This window comes from Lacerta agilis, chromosome 2 (genome assembly GCF_009819535.1).
Source record: "Lacerta agilis isolate rLacAgi1 chromosome 2, rLacAgi1.pri, whole genome shotgun sequence".
Taxonomy (NCBI): domain Eukaryota; kingdom Metazoa; phylum Chordata; class Lepidosauria; order Squamata; family Lacertidae; genus Lacerta; species Lacerta agilis.
The window spans coordinates 106159457-106176492 of NC_046313.1; the positions used below are offsets into that span (position 1 = coordinate 106159457).

Genomic DNA, 17036 nt, shown 5'->3' on the forward strand with positions numbered 1-17036 from the left:
TTTCCCCAGACACTCTGGGCGGCTCCCAACAGAATATTAAAAACACAATAAAACATCAATGTTTCCATGAAAAGAGAACAAGGCTCCTCAACCTTGACTAGCTAATTTGTATGCCTTTCCCCTTTGCTAGATCGTGACTTAACATAAGCATTCACATTTATGCTATTTATAATTATTTAAAGCATTTTTAGTCCGTGCTTCGGGTATTAAAAAAAAGAAGCTCCGAGCCACTTACAAATGTTGGTGTTGAGACAGTTGCTGCTCCCAGGCTTACAACCTAAAAGGCACAACAAAAAGGGAAGGGTGGGGGGTTGGAGAGAGGAGGGGTGGAAATAAGAAAGCTGGGCACTGTTGTGGTTTTTATTCACTACAAAATTCTCGCAGAGACCTGTTGGAGTTGAAAAATGTCCAGGAGAGGAGCCCCCAAAGTTGCTGGTCTATATATATATATATATATATATATATATATATATATATATATATATATATATATAAAATTTTACATACATTCTTTTAAACATCCAATAATATTCATCTCTTATACATATTTTTTACTTCCATCAACCACTTCTCAAGATTTTCAAATTTCCCAATTTCTTCTTGTATTTCCAACTTCACTATTACTTTTTTTATCACAATAATTGATTATTACCTTCCAAATTCATCTCCGTAATAGTTCCTAAAATTAAAATTAATCTTGTAAACCTACTAGCGTAATTTGCTGTTTACAACTGTCTTTCAAATATTTCTCAAATTTAGTCCAATCCTTCAGGAATTCCTGGTCCTGCCGGTTTCGAATTCTTCCTGTCATCTTATCCAATTCTGCATAGTCCATTAACTTCATCTGCCAATCTTCAGTCGTCGGTAATTCTTCTTGCTTCCATTTCTGTGCCAATAACATTCTTGCTGCCGTTGTTGGGTATAGGAACAATTTTTTATCTTGTCTATTAATCTCTTTCCCTACAATTCCAAGCAGAAACGCTTCTGGTTTCTTATAAACGTATATTTCAACATTTTTTTTCATCTCATTATATATCATTTCCCAGAAGCCTTTCACCTTCTTACATTCCCACCACATACAGTATGATAAAACATTCCCTCTTTCTCTTTACATTTCCAGCATTTATCCCCCTCCCTCTCCTATAGCCCAATGGCATGGCTACTCCTAAGAGGCGAGGTAGGAGCAAGTTTTACAGCAGAGCAGATGGAGGGCCCCCTCTCTCCTTCTCCCGCCGCCTGACGCAGGTTAGGCTCATCCATCTTTCGCTTTGCTCTCGGCAGGCAAGGAAGGCGAGCCTGAGCAATGCACCCAGTCTCTCGTGGATAATGAGCTAGGAAAAGTTTTGCTGCAACCGTCTGTTTCCCACCACCACAGACTTACCATGGAGAAACATAAACATGTTCGGGACAGGTTGTTAAAAGGAAAGATATTATACACCAGGGAGCCCTGGCAGAGCGAATCCTTTCTTTCGGGAAGCCAGAAACCACAGCTGAACTTTCCGCTCGAAAACATGTGACGGCACGCTCTCGGCTGCGTGGGTTCTGCTCCAGTCTGCCTCCCTGCATCGGGTCAGAGCCCACCTAGGCCTCTCCAAGACATTTAGAGCACTATGGTAACACTTTAAACACCCAAAGAATTCTGGGAACTGTAGAGTCAAGGGTGCTGAGAGGAATCCGGAGACCTCGCTTTTTGCCTCGCAGACTACAATTCCCGGGGTGATTTAACAATACACCATTTTTCTGGGAATTTTGTAGCTCTGTGAGGGGAACAGGTGTCTCCTAACAACTTTCAGCACCCATAAAAACTATAGCTCCCATAATTCTTTCATTATTATTATTATTATTATTATTATTATTATTATTTTAAAAAAGGGGGAGAAACATTGCCTTCTTCCCCCGCTATCCATAATTCTATCAACATGCAGGCATTGCACTAGTGGTGCTAAGCCCATTTCGACCAAAACAAGTCAATTAGTTCAAGTCCGAAAATGCCAACAGCATGGAATGGGAGGGGCCGCTGCACAAACATCCCCTTTCTCCCAGAAGAGGAAACGGGGGCTTAGCAGATGGCCTTGAGAGCGTGCGCTGAGGGTGCCCACCTGTTCCACGGCGCTGCAGAGAATGCCTCCCACTCTTTCCCCATTCTGCCAGTTCCCACCAGTCCAGGCCCCATGACCAAAGAACCATCCTGGCTGGGACAATGTGCTCTTGGCGTCAGGGTTGACTTGACCGGGTCACCCATGAACAGATGCTTCGCCAACGAACTTGTGGCATCAGCTGGGGAGTGAAATCAGAATTGGTTTCAGTAAGGCTGCAATTGCAGGCTAATCCGGCCTTCCCGGGTCATCCTGGGGACTATTAGGACAGAGCAGCTCTGGCTGCTATAACAACAACAACAACAACAACAACAACAACAACAACAACAACAATAATAACAACTCATTATTCAGGGACTAAAACCGTCTTGAGCAGTGCTGGCTAATGTTATGACCGGCAGGTGTCTTGGACTACAACCCCCATCAGCCCCCAGCGTCTCTCACGAAAAGAACTCAAACTCGGATTACGGTTTCTTAATAATAATAAAAACAATAACAATTTATACCCCGTCCATCTGGCTGGGTTTCTCCAGCCACTCTGGGTGGCTCCCAATAGAATATTAAAAACACGATAGAACATCAAACATCAGAAACTTCCCTAAACAGGGCTGCCTTCAGAGGTCTTCTGAAAGTCAGATAGTTATTTCTCCTTGACATCTGATGGGAGGGCGTTCCAGAGGATGGGTGCCACTGCTGAGGCCCTATGCCTGGTTCCCTATAACCTCACTTCTCGTAGTGAGGGAACCGCCAGAAGGCCCTCGGCACTGGACCTCAGTGTCCGGGCAGAACGATGGGGGTGGAGACGCTCCTTCAGGTATACTGGGCCGAGGCTGTTTAGGGCTTTAAAGGTCAGCACCAACATTTTGAATTGTACTCGGAAACATACTGGGAGCCAATGTAGCTCTTTTCAGGACTGAGTCCTCCCCACATGAATCGCCTTTTGTAAATAAACTTAAACAAAAAGCACCTGAGCATTGTAACCTATCCTTACAGGGCAAGGAACTGCTCCATTCCAGACTCCTTATTGTTTTGGAGGGGCAAGGGGCCTTTCAGTATGTTGTGGAAGGGGGTGGGATTTAAAAAAAAAACAGTTGGATGAGGCTGGTGGCTCCAATCTGCAAGCAGGACAAAGAAATTGTTTGTGTGGGCGATACCAGGGACGTGATGGCTCTCAAGACTGGCTCAACTTCTGTGTTGAATTTCAAGGGAATATCAAGGGAAATTTACCGTATTTAAGCAAATCTAATGCGCCATCGAATCTAATGCGCGCTTCAATTTTCAAAACCTTGAAGCCAAAAAAGTATTTGCTGGCGAATGTAAATGTGCTGTCAAATGTAATGCACACCCTAATTTTCACCAACATAATTTGGCATTACATGATTTGAGTAAATACAGTAGAACAGGGGTAGGCAAGCTAAGGCCCGTGGGCCGGATGCGGCCCAATCGCCTTCTCAATCCAGCCCACAGACGGTCAGGGAATCAGCGTGTTTTTACATGAGTAGAATGTGTCCTTTTATTTAAAATGCATCTCTGGGTTATTTGTGGGGCCTGCCTGGTGTTTTTACATGAGTAGAATGTGTGCTTTTATTTAAAATGCATCGTTCATTTTTATTATTTTTTTCAAAATATGGTCCGGCCCACCACATGGTCTGAAGGACGGTGGACTGGCCCACGTATGGAAAAAAGTTGCTGACCCCTGCAGTAGAAGGGGCTTCCCCAATTATGGAATCTTCAGAAGAGACAACTGAAATAAAAAGGCCCTAGGTTGACACCAAGTGGCTAATTTATGTTACGACATCAAATTAATGTGTTTCCTCCATGCATGCAAAAGTAATTTACCGGTACATTCTCCCTAACAGCCATTCTCTTTCCTTCTCCCCCCCCCCCCAAAAAAAAAGTCTTGGTCCACTTCTAAATGACTTGTTCATTGAACATCCATCCTGGTTTATTTGTTGGCTACTTACATGAGTATTCATTGTGATATGTTTGTGGGAAGGTTAGATAAAGAAAGTTCTTCTCACACATTTTCCACTGGAGCATCTCTGGCGCTTTCCTTACCGCAAAAAAAAAAAAATAAAAAATTCCAACCACCCGGGAAAGTGGATTTCTTGTGCAAGACCTCCCAATCAACCATAATTACACAAGCTCAATCTGCTGGGTATGGGATCCCATTCAAAAATAGCGACAGACTGGAAGATCCCACAGAGAACCTGGATGGCAACCCCTGGTGCTTTGCCGACAACACGAGATCATGTCACACAGTGCAGAAGTCAATTTGCGCTAATAGCGCAGCGCAGGGTGGCATATTCAGGGGCAAGAAGACAGCTGCACAAGTGCCTAGGATCTCAACACATTTCGAGAATGTCCCTTTATTAAACTTCTCAGGGGAGTTGAAAGAGAAGTCGCCCCAAGCAGTTTGAAGTGGAAGGAAAGTCTCTCGACAAGGAGAATTTCGCAAAATGCATCGTGAACATGCACTAGCACAGCAGTCTTATTATTGCTTCTTTGTTTCTGGCCTATATGGCTGTCTCCCCAATTCTATAATTCTGCATTTAAATCAGGGGTAGGCGATGTGGTGGCCTCCAGATGTCTTGGGCTACAATTCCTATCAGCCTCATTATAAAGCCTGTGCCTCCCCCTAAAATAAATCCTGGCTACGCCCATGTCCCTGATTTACATACCTGTATCAATTAACTATCTATTAGTTGTCTATATCCAAAATGGTGGCTCTGACCTTCAACATCCTATGTGGCTTAGGACCAAAATACCTCAAGGAGTGTTGACTTCCATGGAAAATGCCCAGACTCTGAGACCATTTTCTGAGTCCCTTAGGCTTATTCAGCTCTGGGCAGCATCTGAAATAAGGCACAATAACTTTAGAATTCTCTACCTAGCTCCTATGTTGCTGTTTTGTTGCAAAAATTGTATGTATTTTTTACAATATTTTTTACAATTGTATTTTATTTTTAATGTTGTCTTCAATTGTTAGCTGCTTTGGGCAAATAAAATAAACATCTAGAAAGAGAGAGAAGACTGATGGCATTTGGACTTAAATGCAGCAGAAGTTAACTATTGAGTCCTTGATGCAGGAGCACAATGACACTGAACGCAATCACACCCTAAGTTTAGGAGAAACAAAACAAAAAATAAAATAAATTCCTTCCAGTAGCACCTTAGAGACAAACTAAGTTTGTTCTTGGTATGAGCTTTCGTGTGCATACACACTTCTTCAGATACACTGAAACAGAAGTCAGCAGACCCTTATATACAGTGAGAAAGTGGGGAGGGGTATTACTCAGAAGGGTAAGTTTAGGAAGATAAGAGAGCCTACATCATTGGAGGAAAGTTGCTAGTGCTAACCAACTAAAGGCAGAAATACAAAGAGCCATGCCTGCTCTTCTTAACAGGAGAGACACATGAAAAAGGGAGGAAATTAGGTCCACAATCAGTTTAATGAAGGAAGGTCAGTACAGGTTAAAGGACAGCCTAGGAATTAGGAATTTTGGGGGTCCCCCCCTCCTCTTTCCCATTCAAACCTATCAGCCTCCAGACAAGCAGAATTGCATTCCAACACTTTCAGCAAAGACTGTGGATTTCAACAGCAAGGAGAGGCTGTGAGGAGGACACAACCCTTCTTCTTCAGAGGCGGAAAAACGAGGAAAAGAGGTTCAGACCAGGACTTTTAGCAATTTGAGTACAATAAAAGCCCATGCCCAGATGAGCCTCATTTCATTTTTGTTTTGTTTTGTTAAGAATCTCCCTGGAGCAATGTTAAGAGTAGGTGCAGCTGGCCTTGCCCAGGTCTGGGACAAAGGAAATGAAGGCTCAAGAGAAACTGAGTTATTCAAATAATGAAAGAATAACAGGAGGGGAGGGGGAGCCTTGCAAACAAAAGGCAGAAAAAAAAACCCCCGCAGAGGGGATGGAACTGTTGGTTGCTAAGCGATGCCACAGCAACTGCCTCGGCAAGCAGCCAATCAGGGACTCTCATTTCAAAGCCCCCTGGGGTGTGTGTGTGTGTCTGTGTGTATGTGGTGGAATTTAAGAGGCTTCAGATGCCTTAAGGACTGAACTTTGCAAGTCAAATTGGAGGCAACAACAGTAGCCACCAATGGACCAGTCCTACATCTGATGATGATGGTGATGATGATAAAATTAATAATAATAATTATACCCTGCCCAGCTGGCTGGATTTCCCCAGCCACTTTGATACAGTGCAGAGATTTATTAATAAATATATATACTTATTGATAAAATAAACAAATGAATTACTACATCAGTGTGGCATAGTGGTTAGAGCAGGGGTCAGCAAACTTTTTCAGCCATGGGCCGGTCCACTGTCCCTCAGACCTTGTGGGGGGCTGGACTATTTGGGGGGGGGAATAAACGAATTCCTATGCCCCACAAATAACCAAGAGAGGCATTTTAAATAAAAGGACACATTCTACTCAGGTAAAAACATGCTGATTCCCGGATCATCTGCAGGCCGCATTTAGGTGATTGGGCCGTATCCAGTCCCCGGGCCTTAGTTTGGGGACCCCTGGGTTAGAGTGCTGGACTAGGCCCTGGGAGACCAGGGTTCAAATCTCCTCTCAGCCATGTAGCTCACTTCGGGAACATGGGCCAGTCACTGACTCTCAGCCTACCTCACAGGGTTGTTGTGAGAATAAAATTCAGGTGGGGGGAAATGCAATAATGTTATTGTTTAGTCATTGTCCAACTCTTCGTGATCCCATGGACCAGAGCACGCCAGGCATTCCTGTATTCCACTGCCTCCCGCAATAATAAAATGCAACAACAACAACAATTTTTGCAGGCTAGCGAGTCGTCTACTGAATCAGATGATTCAGATATACAGGACACACGCGTGGCTGGGGGAATTATAAACGCTGGGGTCAGAGGTAAAATAAATTCAGTAAGTGCCTATTATTAGGCAATTAATAGGGCCCGAAATTCCGCAAGGCTCAAAGGTTTATGCTGCAACAGACCTGCCACGGCTGGTCTGCCACGCAACTCCGCGTGGCAGCGAGTCCAGTTCAAACACGGATCCACGTGAGGAAAGAGATTCTGACTAAACGTCAGGAAGAACACAGTGAAACAGGTTTCCTGGGAGGGCGATAGCCTCTCTTTCCTTGCGAGGTTTTTAAGCAGAAGTTGGGTGTTCCACGTGTCGTGTGTGATCTCGTCGAGATTCCTGCATTGCAGGGGGTTGGTCTAGATGACCCTCGGACCCCTGTACAGTTCTATGATTCTACGGTGCGCACTACTTTGCAGTGAACGCGCTTCGGACTGCGTCGGGAAAGTTCCCCCGTCCCTGCAGGCGGCGCCCCTACTCCAATGCGAGGAAAGAGGCCATGCGGACGGAGCAGCACCGCCCCACTCCCCTCCCCCCCCACCCCGATTCCGGGATCTGGCAGCCAATGAGAGCGGAGGCGATCGAATTTGGGCACGCTAACAGGATCCCCAGCATGCTTTGCAGCCCCAGCCATGGAGGAGGAGCAGGAGCACGAGGCTGCACTTTCGGCGCTTCGATCTCCGGCGGGCTTGGCCGGGTGTGTATGTTGACAAAGGGGGGAATCCGTCACCATCTTTGCGCGGGAGACTTGCTACGGATCGGATGATGCGCCGGGCGGGCGGGCGGGCGCGCAATTGGGAATGGTGGGGGCCTGGGGCGCCTCCCTGGAATCCTGCCCTGGAGGCTTGTTAGGATTACTTTAAGCGCCCTTAATTTAGCTGATCGGGCAGGTAAGGTTCCCACCATCGGGATGGATCTGCGAGGCTGCTGGGTAAGCCCCAAATGCGCAGAGCGCAGCTGGTTTTCCCGGTTGGGATCTTGGCACCTCGCCACCTCTTACTGTTTAGCAGCGCTCCTGCTTCTTTAGCAGTTATACGGAGAGAGAGAGAGAGAGAAATGCCGTGTTAGTAGATAGAGGGATCGGAAAGTTTCATGAGGACTCGCTGCTTGGCTCTTTGTTAAACGCGCGCCTCCGGGGCTGGTTTTGGCTGCCGAGAGCCACGGCGCAGACCTGCCTAGGTAACCTGCGCCTTGCGGATGTGCGCTTGCCTCTTCCGCCCTGCCTAGCTCGGTGGGGAGAGCACGTGCTTTTTTTTGAAGCATGCGAAAGCTCCCGGGTAAGGGCAGCTCTCCAGGTAAGGGCTAGGAAAGGTTCCTGTTCTACAACCTTGGAGAGTTTCAGACAGTTAAGGGTAAGACCAGCGTTCCCAAACCTGGTGTTCTCAGGATGCATCTGTCGGATTGGATCTGGCTGCCTGGAGAAGATACAGCCATCTTCAAATACCTAAAGCACTGCCACATGGAAGATGGAGGAAGATTGTTTTCTCCTGCTCTGGAAGGTAGGACCCAAACCAGTGGATTCAAACGACTTGACAGTAAGAGCTGTTTGACAGTGGAACAGACTCCCTCAGAAGGTGGTGGGCAATCCTCCCTTGGAGGTTCTTAAAGCAGAGGTTTGGTGGCCATCTTTGTCAGGGATACTTTATCTCAGATTCCTGCATTGCAGGGGGTTGGACTAGATGACCCACAGGGTCCCTTCCGAGTATATGATGCTGTGATCTCCCATCCAGCTAGCAAAACCAATGGTTGAGGGTTATGGGAGTTGCAAACAGCAGTGCAAAGGTTTATCTGCTGGCTGGCTTATCATATTTGAGGGTTGGGTAGGTGCCACCACACTAAAGGCCTTGTTCCTATATCGCATGGAATGGACTTCCTGATAAGAGGGTTTCTGGAGGAAGCCCCCTTCTGCAGAATGCAGTGATCAGTTGAATATGTAAAGGGTCTTTCCATTATCCTGGACCCAAGCTGAACCTATAAAACGGGGGTTGAGGGTTAGTCACAGAGTACCTCCCGTGTATAGACATGTAAGAACTGGGAGTAGATCACAAGGAGTGAAACGTAACCGTGAAAAGTGCAGAGGCTGTGCCATGGTTTTCAACCCTACATTTTCTTGTTAAGTATCCATGGGCAATTAGAAAGTAATGGAATTTTAGTGTTGGAAGGTACCATTAGAGGGTCATTTGGGTCCAACCCCCTGCAGTGCAGGAATCTTTTGCCCAAAGTGGGGCTTGAACCTACGACCCTGAGATTAAGAGCCTCCTGCTCTGTCTCCCAGATTCCATGCAGGCGTGTGAACAGGCGGATCACTTCGTCCCTCCTCCAACAGTGCTTTTGGTTTCCACCCTGGCCATGGAGAAAGGGATGTCTCTTCCTCTACAGCCAGCTCAGAAATATAGTGGTTTGCTGGGGGGGGGGGTTGTGACAAATCACGCTGCCATATTTGTGAGCAGAGAAATTGAGGAAGTAGAGTGGGGAACCATTTCACTGAATTTCTTCAGCAGGTGGAGAAATTATTCCACCGTTTTTTAGGGGACAGCACTTGCGGTCAGCAATGGCAGAAACATGAATTATTTCCTTTTTGCTGAGGCCGTAACTGTTGGCGGCCCGGCCGCCATTTTGTAGCTGCCACAACGCCTCAGGCCCAGCATTGTTTTGGGGCATTGTGAGTGAGAATGGTGGTCAACCCCCCCCCCCAAAAAAAAAGTCAGAGGATATTCAGAGAAAATTCTACAAAGTTGCTGGGGGGGGGAAATAAAATCTCAAGAATCACTTCTGAGAAAACTTGCGCTGTCCTTCACCAGGCCTTGGGGCTGATGGGAGTTGCTGTCTAAAGCAGGCATAGGCAAACTCTGGCCCTCCAGATGTTTTGAGACTACAATTCCCATCATCCCTGAGCACTGGTCCTGTTAGCTAGGGGTGATGGGAATTGTAGTTCCAAAACATCTGGAGGGCCGGAGTTTGCCCACACCTGGTCTAAAGCACTGATGGGGGGCACCAGGTTGGCTAAGGCTGCCTTTGTGATGCTCGAAGCTTCCATCTTGCATCCCATTAAGCTGCTGAGAGAAATTGTGACAGGGATCCCTGTTTGCCCCCAGGTGGCACCATAACAAGACTTTGTGTATCTATGAACTTATTTATTTTTAGGGTTGAGCTGGAATGTAGGGCAGAAGCATTCCTGATATATTAGTAATAATGCTTACATTGGCATTTTCAATCTTTAAAAACCTGTGGCCTCAAAAATTGCTAGTGTAGAGGCTATGCTAAAAGCTTCAGTCAGATGTATGACCACGTAAGAAAGTGTTTTAATCTGATGTTGTTCTCATCCCCTTCCCCTTTTCTTTTAAATTATATCACTTTGGCAAGATGCGTTGCATTTTGAATCTCCCAGATGAAGAGAATTGTAGATTTGGCAACAACTGCCACAAACGCCTTATCTGAGCACCCCTTCAGCGTAGAACTTTATGCACAAATGAGTGGATGTGGATGGTTTCGGATGTTAAAACATCCCTTTGTGGGATGCACCAGATACCTCAGGTATGTAAATTTAGAGGAGGGATGGGGAACCTTTTCAGCCTGGTGGGCCACATCCTTCACTCCTCGGCCCCCAGCAAGCTACTTTGACAAGTGGGTGGGAGATTTCCCCCAGCTGATCACCTCAGAACATTCCAGACATGGAAGATGTGCTCCTCAAGACATGAGCCCAAACACTCTGCAATTTAACCCATTGTTCACATTACACCAACAACCATGATGCCAGGTGACCCATGTTTTCCTTTCTAGTGCGGGTTGGCCCCACTTGGATCAGCTATAGCTGTGGGTCGCTGCATTGGGAGCTGGCATGTAGCTGGAACACCAGCAGGGCTTGAAATCAGTGGTTCCTTTACAGGTGACCTGTGCAACGAACCTCCCTTTCACACTCCCCTCTCCTGTTACTAAGTTTATTTTTTTTTATTTTTTTGGTCAGGTGTTCTGGTTCAAACTAATTAACCACCCCACCTGTCCCTCGGAGGTCCGTCAATGAAATTAACTCCCTTGTAGTTACAAAACGGGAGTATCTTAGTAACCGGAGTGTCTTTTTACAGGTGGGTAGCCGTGTTGGTCTGCCATAGTCAAAACAAAATAGGAAATTCTTTCCAGTAGCACCTTAGAGACCAACTGAGTTTGTTCTTGGTATGAGCTTTCGTGTGCATGCACACTTCCGTTTATATTCCTTGCTCTGGGCTTCAGGGGTTAAACACCTTATTGCCTACAGCCCCAGGGTCTCTCTCTCTCTAGATCCCTCACTGTAGCAGTCTGCTAAACCCTTTTAGCAACTCAGTGGCATACACAATGTTTCAGCCCGCCAGCCCCTCCTGAGTGAAACCCCTAAGACACAAACTAACACCCCGCAGGACAGTTTGGACTCTTTCCTGGGTTCACCTCTTCATGAGCAGTTTATAACCCGCTGGACTCAAAAATTGATGATGCCTGACTTATAGCAACAAAACAAGTCTTTATTTTTTTAAGAGCATAACGGTTTCAGAGAATCAAATGTTTAAACGTAGTTTCATAACAGCATAAAAGGTTTTCTATTCAGTATAACATATTAAACCTAACATATTAAAACCATGGAGAAACCTGGTCTGAACAAAGACATTGGATTCTTATCTCATTATACATAACAAAGCTATCTTTAGCCATCTCACCCCTTGCCTTTCCCTGCAAGACTAGAGTCGTCAACAGGTTTCCCACACCTATCAGCTGATCACCCATTCCCACCACCCTTCTGAGTAATACCCCTCCCCACTCCCTCACTATATGTAAGGGTCTGGTGACTTCTGTTTCAGTGTATCTGAAGAAGTGTGCCTGCACACGGAAGCTCATACCAAGAACAAACTCAGTTGGTCTCTAAGGTGCTACTGGAAAGAATTTTCTATTTTATATTAAACCTTCGACCTAGCCTAACCTACCCACCACTATCCTGGTCTCTAACCCTCTCTCCCTCAGTCACCACTCACTCCCTCTTTCTCCCTCCCTGACCAACTGCCGCTCCCTCCTTTTAAAGGGCGAAAAGTCCCGCCTCCTGCGAGCGAACTGCCACTCAAACAGGCGGAACCTTAACTCTTCACACGCTGGGGTTTCTGACCATACCCTGCCTAAGGGGCAGATCCGTTACAACCTGATATCTTGTATGGATGACATCAGATGTGGGGCAAGTGGGTGTGGCTTTTGGGCAGAAATCTCATGCGCCAGAGGTTCCCTACCCATTGCGCCTGAAAGATGTGCTGATTTTCTGCCACTGACCTCTCCTCCTACCCAGCTAGTTAGGGTGTTTAAGAACATGAGGCGAAGTCACAGCTTTTCGGCCAGTGCTGGGGGAGAGGATGGGCACCTCCTGAAAGGTGACAGCTATGTTTTCAGCTTCTTGATGACTGAGAAATTTTGTGTGCGTGTGTGTACGCGAACCCTCCCACAAAGGCGTGCCTGTACTCTCCCGTGTGTTGGCACGTAAGAACTGGAGGCAGATTAATCAGGATGGAGGCCATTTTGTACAGGGCTGGCTTACTACTCTGGGCTGCTCCCGGATCCTCTGTTCCTACAGTTTTCTGTGCTGCACGCCAAGTATTTGAATTCTGTTGTGCGTTTTGTTACGATCATTTAAGGCAGCGTTTCCCAACCGTGGGTCTCCAGCTGTTTTTCGACTACAACTCCTATCATCCCTAGCTAACAGTGTTGCATTGGGCAAAAGGCCCTTCTTCTGAGCTACGCCAATAAAACTCAAGAGACTAGAGGAGCTAGGAGTCCATTTTGTTTCCTTTATCGCAAAGCAATAAGGGTTACAGTCGAATCATTTTCGCAAAGACTGCAACCCAGCCCAAAGGTCTGGGCAGGGGTATTTATAACATTTCAGACAAAGCATTTCAATTTAACCAATCATATTTCATTACCTCATTTCAGTTTAGTACGCATGTGCATTACCTAATCTAATACGCATGAGCGATAAGCATTGTTAACTAAACCTTGATTCTCAGAGATTGTTACATTTTCGTTAGTTTGCGTGCATGGGAATCTGTGTTAGGCCTTTGTTCTATGTATCAAGTTATGTTCTAGCTTATGAATGTGATTGACGTATTTGCTGTCCTTCTTTCCCTGTAGGGAAGGTCTCATGCCAAATCATCTGTTTCCTTAAAGCAACAGGTTACCACAACATTTCTATTATAAGCATATTCAATGATTTATTGGGGTTCACATTATCACATTCATTGTGGCCGCTTTGGGCCACTGCTACAACAGGACAAGTGGTCAGGGATGATGGGGATTGTAGTCTGAAAACAGCTGGAGACCCAAGGTTGGTTTAAGGCAGGCATCCCCAAACTCTGGCCTCCAGATGTTTTGGGACTACAATTCCCATTATCCCTAGCTAATAGGACCAGTGGTCAGGGATGATGGGAATTGTAGTCCCAAAACATCTGGAGGGCCAAGTTTGGGGATGCCTGGTTTAAGGTGTTCCTAGCCTGCCTTTTGACTTTTTAAAAAACCAAAGGCTTTTATATAATAATAATAATAATAATAATAATAATAATAATAATAATAGTAGTAGTAGTAGTAAATAATAATAATAAATATTATTTATATCCCCAGCCACTCTGGGCGGCTTCCAACAGAATGTTAAAATACAATAATCTATTAAACATTAAGAGCCTCTCTCCATTTACATAATTTTATTTTCCTGGGATTTTTACCATCTGCACCCTTCCCCAACATGGTGACTTCCAGATGTTTTGGAGTATCATCCCTCACATTTGTTGGGGAAGGTAGTGATCTGTGTTGTTTTCTATATTGAATTGGTTGATTTTATATTTTTTTAAAAAAAAATCCTTCAGGAGGAAGGGCAGGATATTAAATAAACAAAGGTTCTTGTTTGCTCTGCTTTGGAAGTTGTAGCAAAACAGGACGGTGAGGGTTCTAGTAAAAATGAAATGTGATCTGCACCTGGCCCTTGGAGCTTCCCCCAGGCCACTCTTCTCACTTGCCTTGCCCTATAACCAAAGTGTTTACATAGCTGGAATATGTCCTTGAGTTCTGCAACTGCCTCTTGCTTCTCTGCATGTAGGATAGAGGTTGTGTGTGTGTATATAAATGAGCTTAAGGTACAAAGTCAAAACAAAATTTAAAAAATTCCTTCCAGTAGCACCTTAGAGACCAACTACGGTAAGTTTGTTCTTGGTATGAGCTTTCGTGTGCCTGCACACTTCTTCAGATATGCACACGAAAGCTCATACCAAGAACAAACTTAGTTGGTCTCTAAGGTGCTACTAAAAGGAATTTTTTAAAAAAAATTATTTTGTTTTGACTATGGCAGACCAACACGTCTACCTACCTGTTAAGGTACAAAGGTAATATTTACACTGGTTGCTGCACACACCTTTGCCTCTGCCTCAGGTGAAGCGGAAGGGAATGTGGCGCTGAGGCTGAGAAATGTTCCTCACACCTAGGAATAAAGGGTAGCTCTCCTGTTTGCAAGAGTTTGGTGTGTATGTAGCTCTCTTATTTCCTATATAACAAACGAATGGCACTTGTCCCCTGCTTTTTCCATAGGTGCTGGTGGTGTGAGCAGACCAGGAACTGGCAAATGACATGTTGCAAGAAATTAAAAGTTGGAGGAATGCAGAATCCCAGAAAATGTGCAGAGTAGGGCATGTTCCATCTGCGCTGCTGTCTTGCAAGATCCGCTTTCAACAACCACTACCCCACACAATGGGGTTTGCACTCACACGTTAGCGTTACATACCCACAGGATGGACTTGATTTAAATCAGAAAGATTCGTTTTTGCTGGTATAATCTTAATATTTACAACCAGATGAAGGTTTCATTTTTGGAATAAAAAAATTCAGAGTAGTTTTTTTTACAGTTAAATAAAAAATTACTGATTTGGTTATACTATTAGAAATGCATAGACAGATAACTTATTAAACCTAACAATAATTTCATAATTAACTGTTTATATTTGGACAACTTTTCTGCTGTACTTTATTGGAAGGAGAAAAATAATTATTTCCTAAATAACAATTTACTTAACTAAAACAATAACATTATAGCATATGTATCTGTTTGTTAACTGATGTGATTAAACAACAACAACTTAGAGTTTTAGCACGCATGAAAAACTTAAAACAAATCCTTATTTCCTGATGAATAGCCTTCGGGCTATAATGTAACTTAAATAGAAAACTACCGTATTTTTCACTCCATAGGGTGCACCGGACTATAGGGCGAACCTCGTTTTCAGAGGAAACCCAGGGAAATTTTTTTTTTCTGGTTTTCCTCTAAAAGCCCTGCTTTTTTGAGGATCAGCTAAAAGTTTTGCAGCTTTTTTTTGCAAAGGGGGAAAAGCCCCATTTTTATGGGGTTCAACTCACATTTCTGCAGCTTCTAAAGGAAAGGGAGCGTTTTCTACAGTTTCCAGACAGATAATCTAATCAGCCAGTCACGTGTCACTGGGGAAACAAACAACCTCCCTCTGCAGCACATTCAACAAGGCGTGGCAAGAGGGCGCGGCTGAAAGGGAGCCGGGACTCTTATCTCTCTCCCCCGATCTCTTGCTGATCAGCTGCTGAGCGGGGTCCTTTCAACACCCCCTTTTCTCTTTGTAAAATAAAAAGCATGATCCTCTTTTGGCCCCTGGGCAATTCAGCTCCAGGGACCACCATTCGCTCCATAAGACACACAGATATTTCCCCTTACTTTTTAGGAGGAAAAAAGTGCGTCTTATGCAGCGAAAAATACGGTAGATAGATTTTTCCTCCAAAAGCATATTATTTTTAAAATCCAATTTAAATTTAAAAAATCGTTAATTTTCATCCACCCTGCCTTCCCAATTAAAAGCGTATTTTTGAACATGTTTTTCTCTCAGCATAAGCACATTTCTCAATGTATTTTCTCCACATATGCAATCTCATAACATTTCTTTCAGTTGAGAACGACATCAAAATCCAGTGGATAGCTAAAGTCCAGTCCGGTCATGAGTCAGAGAGGTGTGGAACAGGTCAGTGCATATCAGAATCCCTCCTTTGCTGCAGCATTTGGGGGAAGACCTCTGGAAAGCTGTATTAGCTGCATTCATCTATGTATCTTTGAAAGCTATCCTCAATAAAGTTGCTTTGTTCATCTGGCAATACATAATTGTGTTTTTATTGAGGGTTTCTAGCAATCTCTTCTCCTTTAGCCCTTTCCTTGAGAACACCAATTAATAGCTGAAGCGGTTGTAGGAAACCAGTAATTTTTGAAACCTATGAGAGTGTTACTAAATTTTGAAGGCGACCCAGCATATTGGCTGTTACTGGATTTAAGTCAGTTTATATACAGTGGTACTTCGGGTTAAGAACTTAATTCGTTCTGGAGGTCCGTTCTTAACCTGAGGTACCACTTTAGCTAATGGGGCCTCCTGCTGCCACCGCGTGATTTCTGTTCTCAACTTCTGAAGCAAAGTTCTTAACCCGAGTACTATTTCTGGGTTAGCAGAGTCTGTAACCTGAAGCGTCTGTAACCCGAGGTACCACTGTTATCTATATTTATATATCTGTATTTGGCCACCTCATGAGAAGAGAAGACTCCCTAGAAAAGACCCTGATGTTGGGAAATATAGAGGGCACAAGGAGAAGGAGACAACAGAGGATGAGATGGTTGGACAGTGTTCTCGAAGCTACCAACATGAGTTTGACCAAACTGCGGGAGGCAGTGGAAGACAGGAGTGCCTGGCATGCTCTGGTCTATGGGGTCGCAAAGAGTCGGACACAACTAAACAACAACATATATCTAGAGCATTTTTATTCTGCTTTACAACCAGAAAGGCTACCAGAATGACTTGCATACATACAGTCAATCGAGACAGTCCCTTTCTACAGGCACACAGACCGAAAGGCACAACACACAAGGAAAAGGTGATGGGGAGGGAAGAGGAAACAAACAAACCTCCGACACCCAAGTCTCCAATATCTCAGAAGGATCACAGTATCTATTGCAATGCAAACCCTTCCTCCATCCACACTTCGACTTGGGTCTTTCAGCTCCAGCCCTCTTCATTTGCTTATTGGAGATAATACTG

The 17036-nt window shown here is 44.8% G+C and overlaps 1 long non-coding RNA gene across 1 annotated transcript; it reads left to right on the forward strand.

Annotated features, from left to right (window-relative positions):
• The first annotated feature begins 7585 nt into the window (after positions 1-7585).
• On the forward strand, positions 7586-14729 carry LOC117042112. The gene is made up of 3 exons (XR_004426049.1): positions 7586-7648; positions 10315-10485; positions 14530-14729. It is a non-coding gene; the product is annotated as an uncharacterized LOC117042112 (long non-coding RNA).
• Positions 14730-17036: the final 2307 nt, after the last annotated feature.